Source organism: Megascapheus bottae, chromosome 33, assembly GCF_031878675.1.
Source record: "Megascapheus bottae isolate mThoBot1 chromosome 33, mThoBot2.hap1, whole genome shotgun sequence".
NCBI classification, from domain to species: domain Eukaryota; kingdom Metazoa; phylum Chordata; class Mammalia; order Rodentia; family Geomyidae; genus Megascapheus; species Megascapheus bottae.
The window spans coordinates 1,347,458-1,371,045 of record NC_143541.1 but is presented as its reverse complement, the minus strand read 5'-3'; the positions used below and the strand labels follow the sequence as shown (position 1 = coordinate 1,371,045).

The window sequence follows — 23,588 nt, the reverse complement described above, 5'->3', positions numbered from 1 at the left end:
AATACCTTTATTTTCTAGGCATTGATGGTCGGTGCTGAAATATTAGCATCTTATTTTATTATTTTTAATTTATTTTTTTTTTGCAAATGTCATAGCTACTTTATTTATTTTTAACATCTTATTTTAAAAGGACAAGACATGTGGTATCTGAAAACCTAGCCTTGAGGCATAGCTTACATGTTGTGGTTGTGTCAAAAGTAGGGCTTGAACTAAGGATATTGTGCTCTTTCTTAGCTTTTTATAGAGTCATAACTCCATGATTCCAAATTCTGAGTTCTTTACTTGAAGCTTCTTTATCTGCTTTGTCTTCTCAGCTCCATCTTGCACACAGGTGGGTTACTCTATCTTCTGACCCAGTGACTGGAGACTAAGTTAGACAATTATGTTTATGCAAATGGTTAGCAATGATGTGATAGGAAATTTGGGGAATTGTCAATTTCATGCAAGGAGCCATGATAAATCTGACCAAATGAGGCTCACGGAAATTCATTTCCTTTTTGCTTTCAAGTAAAAAGCATTAGGGAATTTCATTATCTTTAGAGGAGAGATTAGAAAAGAACAATTATGGGACAAAGTCATTCTCCAACATCAATGGAGCCACTATAAAATACTGTATATCCTTCTTAAAATGGCGATTTCTGCTCCCACTAATTAGGGAAAAACTTTTCTCAGATGACTACTTACTGCCATGTAAAATATAAAAGAGGCACTATTGAATTGATTTTTAAAGACTATTGTCAAAAGCAACTTCTGTTATAGGATTTCACAGTCCCTACACAAGTTTGCACATTAGGAGAAAAGCTCTGATTTGGAATTTATTTCCAGAAAAGCTTCCCTGAGGACCTGCATGCCTTTTCTTATTAACATGGCCCATTTTTACCCTTGTTTTGGGGAAGTTCAGCTTCAATATAAATTATCAAAGCCATCATTAGGCATCTTCCTCAGAAGCTATGAACTTTTCTTATTCTTTTTTGTTCTTTGTGCTAAGAACACAACTAAACCATATTTCCCAGTTTCCCTTTAAGGCAGCTTGGTCCACATAATTGAGTTTAATCAATTAAATATAGGTAAAAGCGGCATGTGTTATGTTTTAGGCCTAACTCCTCCCCCCACCCCCCGTTGATCTTTTCTTTTCCCGTATTGCTTGCTTATTCACAATGCTTAGGGCCTTTTTGCAATATATGTATTGAACAAAGCAGAACCTCTTCCAGCCTCTCACCCAGACTTTGCTCAAAGCTCTGCTTTGTAAACTGAGAAAATGCACTCCAACAGCTATTATTACCTTAATGAACAACCAGAAACAGACACTGGATGGAAATTTAACAACTCTACCAGAATGGGTTCTATTTTAGAAAGTGACAAGGATTTTCATTTCTTCATAACATCCCATTCCTGGGGGCTTAAATAGTGGGCAGAAAAAAGCAGAAAAATGGGAACTCAAGCTCTTTGGAAGGCAAATCATTTGTTTGCCTAGGATAAATCAAAGGACAGGAAACACGGGTACAAATCTTTCCACTGAAAGTGGGAAGGAGTGAGAGAACAGAGGATGCTGTTCAAAAAGAAATGTACCCATCACCTGACTCTTGCAATTCTAATCCCTCTGTACACCATCTTTAGAATAATAGTAAATTTGTTATTAAAAGATAGGACAGAAAAACATTCCATCTCTTCAGAAACTTCAAACTCATTAGATGAATACACAATAATTATCATATATCATACAATAATGACTTGAGCTTTTGTATGATATAAAATTATATTGAGCAATGTGGACTGATTAAAGCAGATTTATTAATATTAATATATTACTCCTTGGTATCTGATACATTTGAGCTCCTTTCTTTCAATTGTTTATAAAATTATGTGATGCATTATTGTGGATTGCTGTCACACGACTGTGCTACAGAGATTAGAAAATGCCCATCTCACTATGCTTTCATTGCAATTAGCCAGTCTTCCCCTATCTCTCTGCCTGCGCTTTCCTGTCTCCTCTGATTGCTATTCTACATTCTGATTGGCTCTTGTGGCATGAAAACAATGTGCAGTGTTTGTATGACTTCTTTCACATAGTCTTGGCAAATTTTAGGTGGTATAATATGTGTTAAGTTGCCACCTTGTGCCTAATAAATCTGTGCAAATCAAGTAATAATTCATAAAAATAGTCCTCTCAGTAAAATAACAACCCTGAGTCATTAATGTTAAGCACTGTTTTCTACCGGTCGAGTGAAATATGTTATCAGGACCTGGAGATCAGCTTCTAATTATTGGTTGCTTTGAAGATAGAATTTTAAAATATCCAGAACTTTGAGATTGTGCTGAAGCTAGGCAAAGTCCTCTGGATACTTAAGAGTGCCAAGACAGAAAATACATGAAGTGGCAAATGCCATCTCTTTTCTAAGGAGGACATTTCTGATGCTATCAGTATATATATATATATATATATATATATAATACTAGGAGGATTTACATTTATAAAGTATGAAATTTCAGAATAACTATTCTAGTGAGATACTATTTGTGTTATCTAGCTTTAATGCTATTCATTATAAGGTCATTTCTAAGAATAATTCAGAACTGCCTCAAATCTTAATATTTTCATTCCTTGTGATATATATATATATACATTACCTGCATTATCTCACTATATATATATATATATAGAGAGAGAGAGAGAGAGAGGGGGGGGGCAGAGAGAGAGAGAGAGAGAGGGAGAGAGAGAAAGAGAGAGAGATGCATGTGTATATAGACATGCATGCATACAATCTCAATCTTCAACTCAGGCCATATCAAGCCACAAAAAAGTTCATATCTAACCATGTATGATTTCCAACCCCAAATATAGAGCAGGAGCCAAGTCAATAAATATCTCCTTACAGTTCTTTTGATGACCATGGAGTCCTAAATTCATATCCACTAACGACTAAGGTACTTTTCATAATTACAATTTTTTCCCACTCAGTTTGACCTAGCCATGGGAATATTTCTCTCTAATTCTCACCCTTATTCTTATTTCATCTTAATGCTTCTCATATAATTACTCTGACTGGAAATCTTTCCATCAATTTAATATCCCTTTCTTTCTAACCTTGGACATTGAGCCAACCAATTTCCAAATTACACCAGATATTCTACTTTAACAAAGGTTTCACATCTTTAATCTTCCTTCTCTTCCCGCCACCTGTACCTTCAATTCAGTTCTGCATTACTTTCCTACCTTCCTTCCTATAATAACCTAGTAATTGGTTTCTGTACTTGCATGTCTCTCCATAGCGATCCATCCACCCACTGATACAAGATTTCTCTTCCTAAAAATGAACCCCTGATCACAGAATCACAGGCTCTTGATATAAAGAAGACTTAAATGGTAAACCGATCTAACTTCATTTCTTTTCTTTCTTTTTATTTTCAATTCTTAGTAACTGTGAGAACTGAGAGTGCTCTGTGTTTTATTATGGATGCAATGCATGGTTAAACAACTCAAATGTACACAACATAAACCATGTAAACCTAGAAGCAATGATCTCCCCAGAATCAACTATGGTATTAATTTCTATTTCATTTTTTGTTCTTTTTATAACCATCATAATTCCATATAATATAGTTATTGCTTTTCTCAGTACTATTACTTTTCACATATTTATTGATCTTGCACTCTAAAACATGAGTAAATCACTATTTAGGCCCCTTTTACCGACCTTTGAACTTTCTTCCTTATCAGATTTTCAAGACTTCCATGATTTAAACTCTGTCCTACTAATGAAAATGAACCATCAAGCTTCGCCCTATGTTAGGTCTAACCATCAGAAGACATAATGCTGTATTTAAAACCATATGAGTATAGTCTTGATCTCAAATATACCTGAAGGGTCTACATGATCTAGTTTTATTGAATGGCTTATGTGCTATTGGAAGATGGGAAAATCTTTAGTACTTGTAGCTTAGTGAAGCAAATAGCATATCAGGGTATCACTGAGGCAGATATTCGGACCCTGAACATTTCCTCTTTGCATGTCTTTCTTTTTCCCTCTGGTTGCCATGCTGTATAGTTTTGCTCTATCATGTACTTCTATAGCTGTGTACTTCCTTTTACATAGGTCCACAAGACACTGAATCAGGACACCATGTCCTGAAAACTCCTAACACCATGAGCCACAACTCATCTTTTCTCTTTTTAAATGTTTATATCAGGAATTGGGTCACACTGATGGGAACACTGATCAACAGAAGTGTGATTATGCAATTATATACTGTATTTGATAGAATAGTTGGAAATCTGCAAAGGGAGACAAAAGTGAGCAGAAAGGAAAATTGGAAGTCTACTGCAAGTTGAGTAGTGTGAGACTTGTAGAAGGGCATTTGGCAAAAAGGAGAAGTCTAATAAATTATGGTATATATCTTAGTACGATTCTGAAATGTTTTCACTCCCAGTTTCAAACCATCTGTTATTTTATTTTTTACTTGCTATAGACTGAGTGGTTTTTATGGTAAATTCATACTCATGTATAAAATCCCAACTCGTCACTGATGCAAATGTACAAGAAATACTTGAGAAGTGATTACATTATGAAGGTAAACCTTTCTTAAATGGTTTTAGGCCATAATACAAGAAGCTCCAGAGGGCTCAATTATTTCTTTTTCCACTGGAGTTTACAGCAAGACAACTATTTTTAAACACAGAATCAAGATATTATCAGTGTCTACATCTGATGGAACTTTCATGTAAGCCTTCTCAGACTCAGGAACTCATGGAATTACATTTATGTCATTTTTCAAACCACCTCAGCCTATGCAATTTTTTTAAATGTTAGCCCAAGCAGACTAAAACATGAGCTCTACCACTTGAGCAACAGCACCACTTCTGGCTTTTTCTATGTATGTGGTATCAAGGAATTGAACCCATTTGGTGATGAGGTTTCATCTGAAAATTCAATGGCAAGCTTAGGAAATTATTCTCTGAGTAGATCCTTACATATTATTTCTATTCTTTAGGCACGGATTGGAAACTCTCATTGTAAATTGAAACTGCATTTTAGTTCTAACTATCTACAATTTTGGTACTGCTCTTTTCAGTTTTTAGTCTTCTTGTTCAAGAGGTATAGCCATTGTTTACATTTTCTGTCATGTCACTTCATCTATTTACTGCCAACAATATTATATTAGAACTTTATATGTGTTATTATTTTCCTTAGGTCACTCAAGAAAGTATACTTTTAAGTTCAGTCATCTCATTATTTAAAATCTTTGGAGTTTGTTACCATATCCTCATTAAGTCTATTCACAACCTGAAGATAATTTTTAGCTATTTTACTATTGTCTGTAAAATACTTTAAAAATAATTTCCTGTTGTACAATGAACATGCATGATTTTTGTTATCTAAATTTTCTTTGAAATAGACATGTGATGATGACTCATATTTATGACGCACAGGTAATTGATGCATGCATGTATTGTATAACAGCACAACTAACATATCTATTACTTCTTGTATTTACCATTTCTTTTGTGGCATGAAAACTTAGAACCTCTTTGTAAAAATCTCTCAGTATTTACCTTTGGTAAGAAGTTGTTGATCTCATCCTGTTTTATTTAAAATGAGAAAGATGGATTCTTTCGTGTTTGGCTCCTCTTGACTTCTGTTAAATCTCCTTTCAAACTGAAGACATAACGATTTTTTTAGAACCTCCAGTCACATAGGATATGTCTCCTCATCCTTTTATTTGATGTGGCTGTGGTGTCTCGAGGAAGATATGTCTGATGTTATCGGACCATATGACCCTTTGGAAGTAATTTCATTCCTTGTTAATGTGATGAAGTGCTCAGTTTTTCATTAGAGTTCTGGCAAGAAAAGAAGTGCCTCCCTTGATGCACTATTCTCTAGTGGCTCCTGTCTTCTTTCCTTCCATTCCTGTTTCTCATCCTAAATTACAAGCCCATCGCTACTGCCTGACTTCCATTCCCTTTGCAAATCTGTATGCCTGGTAGTGGAAGATGTATATAAAAAGACAGAATTTGAAGTGAGATGAAGTATGAAAGTAGCCTTAATTGCTCCATAAGCAGTGGACATAGATAGGAAGAGAGATTAGAGGAAGAGAAATGCTGCTGCTGATAATATACTTGGCCAGCAGCATTCAGTTTTGAGAATTTCTACCTCTTCATTTCTTGAAGTGTTATATGGTCCCGTTGCTACTGCTGATGAAGAACTATTCATATTTCTCTCTGATTTTAGTAATCATGAATTTTGGAATTCTTTATTCACAAATACCTGGATATGCAATTGGTAGCTCAGGCAATACTTTATGCCTACAAAGCAATGCTGAACTCATGTATTGTTCAATGAATAGAACACAGCCTTCCATTCTTCCCACAGCCTGCTTCAGCATTGAACCAACCCATGCTGTTTATTTCTGTGAGATCCCTGTAGGAGTCACATACGACTGCGAAATGGCTTCCATCTCTCATAGGGCATCTGTTATTTACCTTCCCTGCTCCTCTCTTTTTTTTTGTACCCCATCTTCTGTACTTGGTGCAATTTTACCCAGCTTTTGAGAGAATGACTTTTTCACTGGCTATCTTCATAAAGTTGCCACATGATGGGTGCTTTGAGTGAAGGGTTTCTAACTACCAGTAGAATCGCCCGAAGAATTGCTGATCTCAGTGGACTGGGCCACAATAACTTCCTTTGTATTTATTACTGGCATTATTTTTCTTACACAGGCATGGCAGCCTGTGTGGTTGTTTTTCACCAGGTGCCTTGCATCAGATCCTGTCAATATTTTCATCTCTTCTCCGTGGTGATGGCTTTTTACAATAGAGGCACCGCAGAGGCCCTTTTGTGCGAGGAAGTTGACCAGTTTACCTTGCATTTTCTACTACAAACATACACTTGCTTTTCCAAACAATGTGGCTTTCTGCCTTGGCTTTTTTTTTAGTGAATGCCTCCTGCCTCTCTCTCTTTGTACATGAGTGCCCAGTTATCTCTATTTATCTTATTATGGAAGACCTTTGTTATAGAAACGGCCATTTATAAGATATACTCCTCTCTTCCCCCTTAGTTTTCCAAGAGAAATAATGCTGCAAGTTGGTCCCAAACTTCTAGTTACTCTGCAAGTCTGCTAATCATCTAAATGACAGCAGTGACATTTTGGGAGCACAGCGCTCTCTCCTTCACTGACTTCATAAACTCGTCTTACAGTGCTCATTTGTTGACATATAACAGCTAGGTAATAATGCATTTTGAGACTTTGATGAACCCATGTCCAAGAAAGAAAATTGATTCTCTACCAAGGTTCACTTGGAGAAAATGGGGCACTAGACCAGCACTTAAAAATTTGGGGTACAGCCACTGGCATGGCTCAGGAAAAGTTAGCCATTGTTCTAGTCATTGTGTCCCTGATACAACAATTTAGATCCCAGCTTTTCTATGAAGTAGATATTTGGTCATAGGCAAATCTTTATTTCTCTCATTAGTAATAGAATATAAAGTACCTAAAATTATGCTTGAATTAAAATTGGTATTGTTCCCGTTTAATCAATATTATGTTATCCATGTGACTCAGTATTTATTATATTTCATTTGAATGTTTTAGAGGCTTTGTTTGCTTTATTATAAAATTAAAGATTTGGTCAAGTGATATTTAAGACTCCTTCTGTTTTTATTAAACCTTATTTTTTTTTCTGTCTGGAAAGGGTCATGATTGATTTGTTCCCATTTTGGTGTGTTTGTAAGTCTGACTAACACATCTACAGTCTTCAGGATCATATCTTCACAACAGGTCAATAGGATTTCAATATCAGACAAGTAATTGGAAAGTGGCTTGGCAAAATTTCCCAAGATTGTACCACCTAGGGCGTCCGTCAGTCATGGGAAAATGTTCATACTCTCTAGATCTGGGAAAGCGTGGCATTCATCACTAAAACAATCAACATTGGAAGCTAAGCCATTTTATCTGTATATTTATATACATATTTATCATCACTCACCATTGAATGCACATGTCATAGAAAAACAACAGGACCAGAGGGAAATCATGGCTCTAAGGACAACCTGTTTCTGGTTTATAGTTTATATTGCTAAAGAAGAAAGTCAAAGCTGAGAAGTGAGACACTATGATCACATAAAGCTTCCACATGATTGTATTATGACAAGAAAATTCAATGGAATCTTTGTATTCTCTGAATATGTCACCCAGTCTTCAATTCACATTCCTATGCAAGATAGAAAACGGTTGAAGGACTTTTAAATGATGTCGTTGACTAGAATATTAGCAGATAAATAGAGAAGTGAATTGGGTACCTAGATGTAATCCAGGAGGCAGTAGCTCACACCTGTAATCCTAGCTAGTCAGGAAGCTGAGATTGGAGGATGATGCTTCAAATCCAGCCTGGGCATAAAAGTCCATGACAATCTTATTTTGAATTAACCATCAGAAAGCTGGAAGGGGAGAAATGGCTCAAGAAGCAAAGCAACCAGCCATGAGTACAAAAGCTAAGCAAGAAAGTAAAGCACTGAGTTCAACCCCAAAGAAAAGGAAAGACAAGAAAAGGGAAGGAGAAAAAGGAAAGGAAAAGAAAGGCTAAGAAAAGAAAGGAAAGGAAGATAAAACTAGATGATCTTTTTTTGGGAAATTGCCATCTTTCTATCAATACAAGAAGATTATACAAATGATCTTTCTGTAAGTTAAGATTCTAGGCTTGTAACTATTCATTTCCAGTGTCTTTCACTGCTACACTAAAAACTGTACCTGTACCATTTAAACAACATATTGTCCCTTCTTCCTCTATTTTACTTTTGTTTATTCATTTATTTCTTGTGTTGTTTCTGTTGCTTGAGCTCAAGCAACTATACTGTCCCTGAACGTTTTCCTTAAGGCTAGCATTCTACTACCCAAGCCACACTTCTACCTGTGGTTTATTGGACTTACCTTCCTAGGCTGTCTTTGAACTCTGACCCTCAAATCTCAGTCTCCTGACTTGAGTAGCTAGAATTATAAGCATGAGCTAGTTATTCCACGGTTGTTTTTAAACCTCTTGATTCACTGCATTTGTTTCAGCCTTCCCTTGTTTGTTTCTGGATGAACTGGAGAGGTACCAAGGTTTCCTAATATTGGAAGTGAAAAGAGACAGAAGATCAGCTTCCATTCTTTTCTTTCAGATCAACTAAGCCACTGCTAGCAACATCTGCTACCTTGGTGGGAATTAGGATAAACTGTCTGAGTATTCTAGCCAATCCCACCAAAGTTGGTACAAATTAGTAATTTTCGTAGTTCAGACTGGTATAGTACCACTAGATTTGGGACTTGAGGAGCAGAAATCAAGTAAGATTTAAATCCTTATTTATGCCTCCCAAAGAGGAGTCAACCTACCCAACCATCTCTAGATTTCTCTAGCATTCAGCATCTCTACCTTTCCATTTTCCCTTCAAATCAGGTGACAATGGAAACAAGTCAGGTGAAAAACATCAGCAAACCAAAAAGCAAAGGGAATATAGACCACTGGTAACAAAAAAAGTACGTCTAATTTAGCTGTCTAATTTGGCTTGTGTATGTGAAAGTTCACACTCAAAGGGCAAGCATATGCAAGAGATCTGAAATCTACCTCAGGCATAATTTATCTTTGTCAGCTGTCAATGGACATGGCCTTTATTTGAAAGCAATTTAATTAATGAGATTAGTGCCTTTGAAGTTCTTCACTGACAAAATAGAGGAATCCATATATCTTAAATGTCTTACACAGGTATTTATCCCATAGTTTAATATACTTGCCAAATACCAATCATTGATCATTCACTCATCAGAAAAAAAAACAGAAGAAAAGCCCCCAAATTAGCTTTATGTTTCAAGATAAAAAGACAGACAACATATTTGGTGATGGCTGACAGTAAAATTGTGCTGGGGATTGTGTTCCAGGAGATTTGTTTGTCAAACCAGGAGGGGGGGGCAGGGAATTACAACTTATTTCGAAGCTGCTCAAAAGCCTGAGGCAGTATCTATCCCATTTGTGTTTTCTGGAATTTTTTCAGTCCCATCTGTTTATTTTCTGTTGAACAATCACAGCAAAACAACCAGCCAGCTTTTGAGGATTTGAAAGCATGTGGGATTTGGAAATCATGTGAAAGGCATAATAAGGAATTCTAATAACAGTGGGTCTTAGATTGCCCAATAATATTGTTATTTGGCATTTAATAATTCTTTTGTGTTTGTGTCCTATGTATGAAAGAAAAATTTGTGTGTAGCTAGATAGTTCCTGCGATGCTCTGAAATCTTCTGAACTGAGACTCTGAAAGTGTTTCTATTACTGTTTTTTGTTGTTTTTTAATTGTGAGACATGACTTGGGGTTCTTAATAATGCTGGGGGATGTGCCTTTGTAAGACTTTTTTTTAATAAATTCTCAGATTATAGCACAAAACCCAGGAGATACACTTTAAATTTATTTACTATTTAAGTAGCATTTAACTATACATTTGATTCTGAGGCAGTTTATCTCTTGAAATTAGCACAAAATTGGCCAAATATTTAATTACGATCTAGACTATCATAAACTTAAAAGGAGGTATATCTTTCTAAAAATGAAAGGGAAAATATAGCAATACTACACTGATTTCCATATAAGATTACTATTATTATTATTATTACTATTATTTTCTGTGTTTTGGTACAGGGTTGGTCTTCATAGTACAAGTTGGCATGGAACTTATTTTCATCCCTCTTTGGCCTCCTATGTGCTGAGATTACAGGTGTGAGCCACATTTGGCTTTTATTTGCCATATTTTGATGGCAAAAATTTTGACACAGCATAAGCCTGGTCAAAAGAGACTGGGAACATGTCTGTGGTTTCACTGGAATTCTTCCAGAGAGCCATTCAACTATTTTATGCCTTGCCACAACATGCAGACACAATGGTGGCAAACATAAAATTCACATACTCCATTAGTTATGGGTTAGCAAAGCAACTTCTGCCACCTACATCCTGAAGACCACATTCCCTATACATTGGGGGAGACCTGACCCTTTCCCCGATGGGATTTATACCATCATTTCCTGTAACTGTTTACTGGCATCATGGAGGACAGTGATGATACTGAGCATCCTGACCAGGTGAGTAAAAAAACATACAAGGATATATTGGTACTCAGTTATTAATCCACGGACAAACAAATAGGTATACCATTAACCCGATCCTGTCAGGCAGGATTCAACATGGCAATAACGACCTCTGAAGTGTAGTCACCTAACTCCACATTCAGTGGCTCGTGGGCATGCTTTCTGTGTCTTGTAATTCTGGGATTGCTTCTAAGGACACCATCAACAAAAGGGATATGTGAATGAAGTGTGTCAGCACAGATATAAATAAGTCACTTCTTGTCACCATCTATTGGCCAAGATAAATATCGCTTCTCACACAGATATAGGAAAGTCTGTGAATGTGGGAAAAGAAAGGGAAAGCTGAATCGGCACTGTGTTGTAGCTACCCTGTCTTCACACTGGGATCATTATATTAAACTGGATTTTTTTTTAGAAAAAGAAATTACATTTTGTCTTGTATATCTCAGGGGAGAAGCTGTTTTGCTTGTGCTAAAGTTCTTCCTGTAAAGGAAAGGTATACAAAATTTATTGGGGGTGATTTCTCTAGTGTGACCTGAGGAATATCTCATTAAGCCACTTGAATAATTTGAGTTGAGGGATTTGCCCATGTTAATAAGAACAGTTTGAAAGGAATTATATAAAGAACATAAGTTCTAGAGATAAAGTGCTTAACATAAAAATGTGTCTTTCCTATGTGCTGGCTGCTATGATGATAGCAGGTTGTACAGTCTCTTGTACACCAAGTATTAAGACCTGTAAAAGAGAGATCAGGACTTTTAGAATTTTGGACTAGGATTTGAACTTGGTGCCTTGTGCTCACCAGGAAAGCCTTCTACTTAGTTGAACTACACTCCCAGCATTTTTTTTTGCTTTACTTTTGAGATAGGATTTGTCATTTTTGTCTGGGACTGGCCTTGGAGCATAATTCTCCTTCCTGTGCATCCTCTCTACTAACTAGTCTTACATCCATGCATCATCATGTCTGGCTTTCAAGTTGGCATGAAAACATGATCCTCTCAATATTTGCCCTTTGGTGTAACTAGGATTATAAAAGGGTAGCACCATACTTAGGATACATGAGAATACATCCATATTACAGCTCTGAGACATGGTATCTACTCAAGAATTCATAAATATTCTATGCAAGAAAGACAGGATACTCATTTATTCTGTTTTCATAGGATCTGTTTTTAAAGATCACTTTACTGTTTATACAAATGGCTGGCAATAGTTTGTAACAATGGGATAATCATCTGTCTGTACCCTATAAGTTTGTAGAAAAACAGAATAAAGACCAATGGTAGTCTCCACAGGGCTCTTTTAACTTCCTAAAGATCCAAAGCTCAGAGCAACAAATCTTAAAATCTTCCTCTCCTTGAAACAGCTTCTTCATAAAATCATCTTAATTTTAATACTAAAAGATAAATGAAATGCATAATTCTTCCTGCAATAATTCTGAGAATTATTTATGACAGACAATCCACAGGTCTACATAGGGTAAATCTTATACCAAATACATGCTTTTATTTAATTTTCTTTTGTGCTGTGTGTGTGTGTGTGTGTGTGTGTGTGTGTGTGTGTGTGTGTGTGTGTGTGCCAGTACTGGGCTTGAACTCAGGGCCTGGGTGATGTCCTGGAGCTCTTTTGGCTTAACGTTAGTGCTCTACTAGTTGAGCTATAGCTCTACTTCTGGTTTTTTGGTGGTTAACCAGAAATAGAGTCCTTATGGACCTTTCTGCCTGGACTGGCTTTGAACCACAATCCTCAGATCTCAGCCTCCTGAGTAGCTAAGATCACAGATATGACCCACCAATTCCAGACACAAATCTATGCTTTTTAATGCTTTTAAATATCAATAGTATTTTGTTAACCAACAAACATGGCAAAATGGTTACTAGTTTCTTTCTGTGAAACCATTAAGTATGTATTTCTTCCATGAGGTTTTATAAAGATGGCCTATTTAATTTTTTTCATTTCTGTTTTACCTGTATATTAAAAGCTTTCAAAAGAATATAGCTAATCCAATATGACTAATCAACTTCAACTTAGTGTTCATTTGTGAATATTTTAGATATTTGATTGCAACAAACTGTAGGCATTGAATGTTCTCTTTTTTGGCTATTTTAATTGCATCTAATGAGATATTTTCTGAAACCGACATGTTTCATACATTCAGTTATACTTCTATTTTAAAGTCATGTTGTATCAACCAAAAGGTTTATTTCATTAATTGAGTTGGTTTTAAGTGTGATAATGAGTGGGAAGGTCTAAAAAGGCACCAAAAAATTAGATTCTTTTGTGTCACTGAGGGTAGCAATTTGAGTTTCATTTATTTATGTGAGAATAGCTTAGACCAATTAAGCAAAAATGACTCCAAATGCTAAGAATACACCCTCTAATGCAAAAATAAATTAACATTTGTGTTTTTTAAAAACATTCACAAGTGAATATATTCCACTCTAACTAATGGCACTCATATTAATATTTATGGGCCATGAGATATCACAGTCCATTAAAGGATCTTTCCTTTAGAGCATGCATAAGAAATGACAGCAACAAAACTTTCTCAGACTAATGTCCAAGTTCCTACAGTACATGCTTAGAGACAAATTGTGTACAGGGGTAAAATCCTAATTCTATAAAAATATCACAGGAGAGACAAACAGCTGTTGCAAATTAATCTTGAAGAACGGAAAAAATGAGAAACAATTGAAGTGCCAAAGGAGGACAAAAATTTCAACAGTCTTTCAGAAGTCTGATACGAAATTGAATTGAGAACTGGCATCTTCTGAGGTAATAATCCTGATTAAAGTTGCTCATATTATAAAGTTGTTACAGGTTCATAAACCAGCTCCCTTAGGAGCTGTTAAGATGAGGAGAATATGAAGTCAGTCAATTTTTAGTGATGGCTTCAGTTTTACACATGCTTTTAAACATGGACCTTTGAGTAGGTACACAGAGGACTTTCAGTTCAACTTGTCTATTTATGAGTACAGTATATATGCCAATATATCTTGAAGAATGTCTGGCACGTCAACAAGCTTTACCATTACAAACACCACTCTGGCCCCTTGTTTGGGAAATGCCTTTTGTTTGGTGCAGCTATTTGGACAAGGTTATCATCATAGCTGAGTTGGCTTGGTGGGGAAATTAGTCATTATAAGGGTTTGACATGGGTAGTAGAGCTGGAAGCTAGATACATAAAACCAAGTTTAAATGAGAAGCCATTTTATGAAAATTCAGAGAAGTTCATACTCACGTGCAGTGAAAGGGAACTCTCATATTTGCCTGAGATTCTCTTCAGATGCAACCAGATGTTTCTGACAGAAATGTGTGAATTTCCATCAAGCACACTCGAATAAGAGCAAAAAAGGGATTGAACAAAAGTAGAGAAATATCTGGAGGTTCAGGGGATGGAGAAGGGTAGAGAGCACTGCTTTGTTGGGGACACAGAACCCTGATTTATTCATTCTCATTGTCATTCCCCAATCTTCCTGTGATATAGTGTCTATTATTTCCATTTCTTTGCTTTTGGCATGATTCTGCACTGTACGATTTAATTCAAGCCTTTAATTGAATTCAAACAGAGAAATGTGTCCAAATGTATTATACTTATTTGAGTCTGTCACCAGACAGTTGAATATTGGGTATGTAAGAGCTTTAGAACTGATTGCCTTCAGTATGAGATATAATATTGCCTTCATTTTTTTTTCCTATTTGTAAAAAAATCTGGACTGAGTTTAAGTTCTCTGATCTTCTCATCCCTCATTCCTGAAAGGGGACCAAAAAAAAAATCTGTCTCCTGTATCATATAAGCCAGGCTCGGGTTTCTCTTGGCTGTAATCAATCCTAGCTACTTGGGTGGCTGAGATCTGAAGATCAGGATAGAAAAGGCTCTGTGAAACTTATCTCCAGTTAACCACTCAAAATCCAGAAGTGGTGCTGTGGCTCAAGTAGTAGAGCAGTAGCCTTGAGTACATGGAGGCTCAGGGACGATGCCCAGGCTGAGTTTAAGCCCTGCAACCACTACCACCACCACCAACAACTACAACAATAACAACAACAAAGTCATTATTAATTTGCTGAAGGCATGGCTCAAATAGTTGAATATCCTTCAAAGAATCCTGAGGTCTCAATGTGACCAAAATAAGGCAAAGAAGAAAAAGGATTCCATGATGTTTTGCGAAAAGAATCTAGAATAGAACTGTGAACATGAATGCGGGGATGACTTAATCAGGATTATTACTATGTTCATTATCAGTTCTCTTTCCATTACTACAAAGCACTGATCACATGATCATTCTTCCGGAGGCAAGAATCACAAATTCTGGCAGTAACTATTTTCATGATTATACTGAATGGCTAGATTTCCACAGCCAAGACGCTGTCCCATTTGTCCCTTTATATTACCTCCCTATAGAACCAAGAATGAACCACTGCTTTAAGAAGTCATAAATACATGTTGGTCAAGGCCTTAGATTTTTTTTAAAAAAAACTTGATAGGTAAGAAAAACAGTAAGCAATGACTTGGAAAATTTCCCCAAAGAGCATCTGTGCTAACATTCCAATATCTAACACATTTGGGCATCATTTTACCTATGTTGAAATTGTCACTTAGCAATGAAGTAGTACAGTCCGTCAACATTATCAGTATGTACTATTCACTTGCAAATAAAAAAAATGCAGGCCCAATGAAGGAATGGTGCTAGTGTAATAGAATATCACATAGTGGCAGTTCCAGGAATGTAATATGGACCTTACTATGAAAAGCGATTTTTAACCACATCTCTATTGTTTTCTTAATTGTGAATTTATGCAGGAAATTGTATTGTACCTGACAGAGACTATGCTCAATAAAAAGTGTTACAGTTATTTCCATATCTTTCTTTTATTCAAATTGTTTCCCATGCCTACTTCCATCTATAATATTTAATTCACCATGGACCGACCACCTACTCAACTTTACTTAGTCCATATTGTTTATCTTCTATGAATTATGGCATTTCCCAATTTACCTATCATTTTGGGGGATGACGTTTTTTCCCCTACAGATGTTTTGCTAATCTTTTTGACAAAATCACAACTTCCACCAGGTTTTTGAGAAGTGGAGAGAAAAGTCTTTGTGCACAGAGTATAGTGTGCTTAATATTTTGCTGATGGATCAAGCGAGGTTCCTAGCTAAAGATCTGAGTAAGACTTCTATAAAACCAATGACAATTCAGAATATCTATATGTAATATCCACTGCTGTTCAGAAGTCATGAAAATTGTGGCATGAGAATCATGAATGAGATGTCTATGTTTCTTGCTTTTTATTCTAATGGCAGTTATCAACTTTTATTTATTGCCTAACTAAATTTGTTGCACAAACGAGTTAATGAATTATAAAAAAGCGATAAAGTTTTTCTAAGAAAACATTCCAGTGTGTCAGGAATGATAAGAACTTGTTCTCCAATGGCCGTGGCACACATTTTAAGTGAAGAGCAACAGTCTTAGGGGTTAGATTGTATACTAGTCAGTGATTCTTGAATCATTATGTACTCTTAGACTCAGCTCTAGTTTTGAGGTGTAAGTTAGGGTTTCTGTTCACAATGATTTTTGCATTCTAATCAGAAGCAAAATCAATTTTAATACAGTAAGTCTGTGGGGCCACAGAGAGAACATCAATATACTTGCCATGTTGATGAAATGAGCAGGTTTTCAAGAATATTACAGCCTACGGAGAGAGGCCTTAGTCCTGGTAGAGAGCAATTTACCTGTGTTACCAGGACTGCCACACTTAAACCATAATATATCATACATTTCCAGAAACTCCAGAAAAAGATTTAAAATGTATTCACTATAAAGAAACGATGCTCAAGAAGATAAATATGCTTAATCGATTTTAAGTATTAAATAATATACGCATGTACCAAAACATAACAATATCAAAGTAACAGATAGGATTTTTGTGTCAATTCAAATATAAAAACTATAAACCAGATACCATTGGCTACCATTTATAATCTTAATGTCTCAGCAGTCTGAGATTTGGTGAAAGCATTTCAAAGGCAACTAGGCAGGGAAGTCTGTGAGACACTTTTTTCCAGCAACACAACAAAAAAAAAAGAAAGAGAGGAAGAAAGAAAGAAAACAAAGGAAAGGAAAGGGAAGGAAAGGAACAAAGAAAAGAAAAGAAAAAGCAAACCAGAAGTGGGGCTCTGACTCAAGTGGTATGGCAAAAACCTTGAGAACAAATGCTCAGCAATAACACCCAAGCCCTGAGTTTAAAACCCCCAAACTGGCACAAAAATAACAAAATAAAATGAAAATTCCATAAACTTATATGTGCACATATGTATTTTGCTAAAAGACCACAAAGCATCATAAAATATATTTCCATTTTCCTTTCTCCTCTGTCCAATTGACTTTTGAATCTGAACAAAATCCAGGTCATTTTGGATTAATAGCAAGGTGCTGTGTTCTGAGTGGCATTAGTGAGTGTTTTAAGCTGAGAAAAAGATCAAACCTCTAAGCGGAAGTGATAAATGTAAATACAAAATCAGCAAGTACGAGATCTTACGCATTGCATATACCAGTCAGATTTTCTGCAGTAAGTCACAATTTTGACATGAAAAATTACTTAAGCTTTATAGAATACTCTAGATTTTGTTGATACCCCCAAAAGTCTATAAATGAAGTGTTATTTTTAATCTTCAGCTGTTGCTGAGGGAGATTTGCTTCGTATTGAATCCTATCTGATTTTCTTTATAGAACCACTTCAACCTGCTATGTAATCTTAGAAGAATGTTGGTAGAAGGCTACCACCAGTCTCCCAGCCCTCTTCATGATTGTGCAGTCTGCAGCAATACTAGAAAGAGAAGATTGCCTAACACAGAGATGTTTATTGAGAGTCGACTATTTGTTATTACTGATCATTTTCATCATCAAAAATGACAGAAACACTATTTAGAAGTAGAGAGCCAGGTACGCCGGTTACAAGTACAGTATTGTGAAACCAGAAACTGAGTGGAAACATATAAACATACACACTGAATACAATGGACAAAGAGACACACAGAGCACACTTTTAGACGTAATTTTCTGTGAAGAATAAAAATAGGACCTAACATTTATGGAAGTTCCAGTACTCGAGAGGCAGAGATATGAGGTTCAGGGCTGAAAGCAAGCTCAGGATGGAAAAGTCAATGACATGCTTATCTCCAATTAATCAGCAAAAACCCAGAAATGGAGCTCTGGTCCAAGTAGAAGAGAATCAGACTTGAATGAAAGCGCGAAAGGACAGTGCCTAGGTCTGAGTTTAAGCCCCCTGTGCTAGTACTGGCATTCATACATGCATAGAGATACATGGCCCTTAAATTTAAAATTAATGAATGAAACAACTTTATTCCAGACCCACACCTGTGTTTCATTTTTGTTCACATCATGGTTGCAATTTTTTGCAGTTATTGTTACAGTAACAGATTATCTCAGAGATGGAGGCTTTTGCCCTGAGTTATTTCTAGATGGAGTTAACTAAGCTAGCTGCAGCTTCAGTATAGGACCTGAAATTCAGAAATGCAAGATCTACTTTTCTTTTCTTTTCTTTTATTTTTTTTCCAGTCCTGGGCTTGAGCTCAGGGCCTGAGTACTGTCCTTGGACTTTCTCAAGGCTAGAGCTCTACCACTTGAGCCTCAGCACCACTTCCGGCTTTTTTCTATGTATGTGGTACTGAGGAATCGAACCCGGGTCTTCATGCATGCTAGGCAAGCACTTTAACCACTAGGCCAAACTACCTGCCATCTACTTTTGTTTTCTAGATGAATGGGGTTGGAAGTAATATAACTACTCAGAGTGAATTCCTGGTATAAAAAGAAGTTTGAGAAAACAGTGTGCTATGAAAGAGCAAGAGTGAATTGCAGATCATTGATAAATAACAGACTCCAGAACATCTGTGTCTTCAGAGAGCAGAGTCCAGGGAGAGAAAGAGCCCAGAGATAAATAAAGGATGAGAGGACAGGAGGAAGTGCATATAAATGTAAAGCATTTTCCACACATAAGAGGTGCTGAGGGGAATGTTTACACATGCAAAGAGTCTGTGTGCACACAAGAATTTATTCTTGGGACATCACAGAGAAAGTAAGAGATGGAAAATGAATGAGGCCAAGTGAAAAGTTCAATAAATATACTGAGAGCTCTTTGAAGTGGTTTCATCTATACTCACTGTCCTTAATGGACACTCTGAGAAGAATTGAAATGTGTCATATACATGATCTATATGAATAAAGAGACCCAGCGTACAAAAAGATACAGAGAGACAACGGCTATCTCAGATGAGTTATTTGTCTCTTCTTAGTCAATAGAGCAAGGCAACTAAGATTTCAAAAGATATAATTCATTCTGCTGATATGGAAATGTAACTGAAGAGAAAGTGAATTTTTGGAAAAATTTGAGATGCACAAAGTGTCTGTAGATGATTGAGTATCTGTCTTTGTTTTATGGGTCCCATTTGGCATTTTAGCATGAAAACTTTTGTAACCTGCAGATGGTTTTGTTTCCTGGAAGGTGGTGTGCACGATACTTGTTTTGTTTCAGCATTCTCTCTCTCTCTCTCTCTCTCTCTAGATCTGAAGACAGATGACCAGTTTGAGTTTATGGAAACATTTATTGCTCTCTCCAGTGTGGAGTTAAGATGGCTAGTCAAATCCCCATCTTTATGACACTTGGGTAACTCAACATTAATGACCCAGACTCTTAATTAGGTTGTTTCAAATTTGAGGAATAAGAAAATGATGTTAAGCGGCACAAGTCAGATGCAGAGAAACAAATAGCTAGCATGTGTTTTCTCACATATATGAAAGTTTGTTCTAAGTCATAAATATGTATGTAAACATATACAAAGTTCTATGAAGACATTCATAAACATATCGATTAAAATATAGTATACACAGAGAAGGATTTCAACTGTGAAAAATTGTCAGCAGCTAACAACAAATTTAACAAAACAGATACCAGGAAGATACGACCTGTGCAGTCATGAGAGGATGGGATCAAGGAGAGGGTAATAGAAGAATGGAAAGAGAAAAGGTAAGTGAATATAGCCATAATATTCATTGTACATACGTGAAAATAGACCTAGGAAATTAGAATTAGAGAGGATAGGAATGGTTGGGAGACATGGGGAGAACTGTATAAGCAATGACATTAATCAAGATGCAGTGTAATCATAAACTTCCCTGATGAATTGAAATTCCTCCTACAAGTACCTAAAGATGATAGGAAGGGAGAAGGAAGGAAGGAAGGAAGGAGGGAGGAAGGGATGGTCATGGTAGCTGTGAATGCTGGGGATGGAGCTGGCTGTGGTGAGGAAAGACATTAGTAAGTCATCTCCAATACACCGCCTGCCATCTTCTGAGTTGCATCTTGTAGCAGACAGAGATATTAAAATCAATTTCCTTCTTGACTAGGTCTTAGGGAAGTGAAAAGAGCACCCGATGAATTTTAACAGCCTAATGACAGGACCGATTAAAGAATGTGGGGTTTGGAAATCCGAATGATATCATGCTCAACCTGTTAACAGATTCTGTTTCAGGCTGCTGTCATGAGGCATGAGAACCTGGGCTATCTGACTTCAGCTCACCTTACTACAGGTGAAGCCTAAAAAGAAAGAAGCATGCTTAGTAACTGTGGCAAAGACATATTTCAAAGTCATTAAATGCACATTAATAATCTTGAGAATATGTAATTTTGTAGGTGACAGACACTATTTTTACAGCTGTTCTTAGGAGAAAGAATAAGTTTCTCTTCATTAAAGACTAATGAGTGACATTACATTTAAGTGTTCACATTAGATATGCTTCTTTGAATTTAATGATGGGGCAATGAGGCCTTTAATTAAATACTCAAAAATCTCCACTGGGAGAAACAAAACAAATTTATCTACAATTTAAAAAAAATAATGGAATCCATCTGTTACATAATCAAATTTTAAGAATTTGAATACTTAGATGCATTACCAGTATAACCCCTGAAAGCTTAGTTCTCAATATTCTAAACTTTATTGACACAACAGAGTAATTTGTGTCTCACTGAATTTTAAATTGTTGTTGCTGTACCTTTCATATCCCTTTGCCATAATCAAGAATTCCCTTGTACACTTAGGTTGTTCTATTTCAATATCCCATTTTAGCAAATGCTCAAGAAATAACTGAAGGAAAACTAACTGTAAGAGTAAAGATTTCTATGTAGAAAATGCACTCTACCTAGTTTCCTAAAGTATAGTCTTCTTGAATTAGTTTTTCCCTGTTTTAGACAATTCTATATATATTTATCCTATTCTTGAATCCATTATGTATTTATTAAAAATATAAAGCTAATTATAGCTATTAAAATTTTAAAAAATTCAAATAGAAGCATAATAGCATTACTGGATTTTTTTAAAAAGTTACATTTAATTGAAATAATTTCTTCCCCAGAAATTACTACTATAAATCTTTTATGGACTCTGAACAAACTAGAAAAGAGAAAGAAGAATACTAAGACTACAATAAACCAGCTGACTGAGATGCTAACAGAGTCCTGTGGTTTGTACTTACCTCCTATTATTGCCTATTTTGGTTAAGGTTCATTTTTGTCACAGATATCAGTAAACCAAGCAAAATGTCATTTCATAAAATAGTAAAGAAATAAAATGGTTTAAAGTTCCCAGGTGCTGGGTCTTTAGCTGACATACTTGGATATGTAATGTATTATGTTATTTTTTCTTCTCTTTTTTTTGCCTTTTGGTTAATCTCATATTACAGTACCTGACTTTGTTACCTAGTATATTATATATATATATATTTATTTGTTTATTTGAAATAGGAAAGGGAAGGTGGGAAAACAAGATGATTGGGAGGGGGTGGGAGAGGGAAATGGTGACAAAAAAACATGAGAAGGGGTATCAATGTGTGAGAAGTAATGTACCTACTGCCTGGCAAATGTAACTGTAACCCCTCTATACCTTGCCCCAACAATTAAAAAAAAGATAAATGAAAATGCTAAAAAGAAAATGAAAAAAAGAAAATCCAAAATTTCTTCTTCCTGCCTTCTCATTGCCCTTGAGAATTTTATTTCTCATATATGTAATTAGGAGGATATTAGTTGTGCTTAGTGAGTAGAAGAGAGTAGTGAATATTTATTCTATCTATGTGCAAAACTGTTTTCTTAAAAAACTGTAATTACTCTATTTGAAGCAGAGAGGCAAAACAGGATATATTTATATAGCTAGTCTTTTTCTGACACATATATTTGAAAACATATTTAAAATAATTACATAACTGTCATTTTTGTTCTTAAATGTTGGATGTATTTTGCAGAAATTCCTCAAGTTTCTATAGGGCTACACATTATAAAACTGTGTGTATGGGTGTGAGTGAATGTGTATGCATACATGCATATACACCCATGTATAATGTAAATCACATGTATTTTATTTTGGGAATATTTTCTTAGCTATTGCTAAATATTCCCCAGAGGATTGCTCTTGGATGTTTTTGTAAATGCCTTGGAACTGGCAAAAATATCACTCATTTTATTACATACCTCATGAATTCTTTTATGGTTTTCTTTTTCTTATCAGATTGATTTTCTATATCATTTATCTTTGGCTTATATATGGCATCCTCGTTAACAAGAAAAATTGCTATTCATATTACCTCACTACACTCTATAGTTTACAGGTATATTCTCATTACTTGTATATTTTCATTTCAGGGTGTTTGCATCTAATAATGTTGGTCTATCTCATCCTGTTAAAATTTGTTTTTTACAGAGGACAAATATGAAAATATGGAAATGAAAAATAAAATATATAATGCAAATGTTATTTCCATGAAAAAAAACCACTTGAAATATTCAGAATGAGAACTGTAACACATTCTGAAGCTCTCAGATGCCTGCCTTCTCTGTTTCTGTAAATAACTTGTATTGAAATGTGACTTTGGTTTCCAATCCTTACATTATATTGTCAACTGTTGGCTGTAAATCATAAGAGAATTCAGAGAAATTCATAAGAGAATTTAAGGAACTCTTTCTCTTTATTGCCTCTTAGAAATATTCTTTTCTATATTGCCTCGTGGAAGATTGTTCATTCATTTGCTCAGTTCAATCTGTATGTTGAAATTAGCCTGATTGCTTTTTTCATAATCAATCATGGTAATATTCCCTTCTTTAAAACTTCAAGTGGCTTTGCTAGATTGTCTAGAAATTTCGCTTTAACTGGAAGGTTTGACCACTTGAATTCTATAAACCTCATCTCACAAAATTCTTCACTTCTATTTCTCTGTTTCAGTCATACCAGTTTCTATTCATTTACCTAAAACATTGTTTTTTTTTTTCTCCCCATGCTAAGGCCTTCTCATTACTGGAACATCCTTTGATTATCCTTTCTACTCCTCTTTGCTCCTTACCTAGTTTATTGCCACTCATTCATATCTCAGCTTAGGTGACACTTTCTGGAAGACAATTCCTCTTGATTATATTTGTT

The 23,588-nt window shown here is 35.6% G+C and overlaps 1 long non-coding RNA gene across 2 annotated transcripts; it reads left to right on the top strand.

The window, feature by feature from the left end:
* Positions 1-281: 281 nt before the first annotated feature.
* On the top strand, positions 282-21,620 carry LOC150042815 (uncharacterized). Of its 2 annotated transcripts, XR_016533528.1 has the most exons (6): positions 282-331; positions 3,271-3,364; positions 13,737-13,876; positions 17,836-18,048; positions 19,688-20,149; positions 21,538-21,620. It is a non-coding gene; the product is annotated as an uncharacterized LOC150042815 (long non-coding RNA). The 2 variants fall into 2 exon arrangements; XR_016533529.1 differs by lacking the exon at positions 13,737-13,876.
* The last annotated feature ends 1,968 nt before the right edge of the window (positions 21,621-23,588 follow it).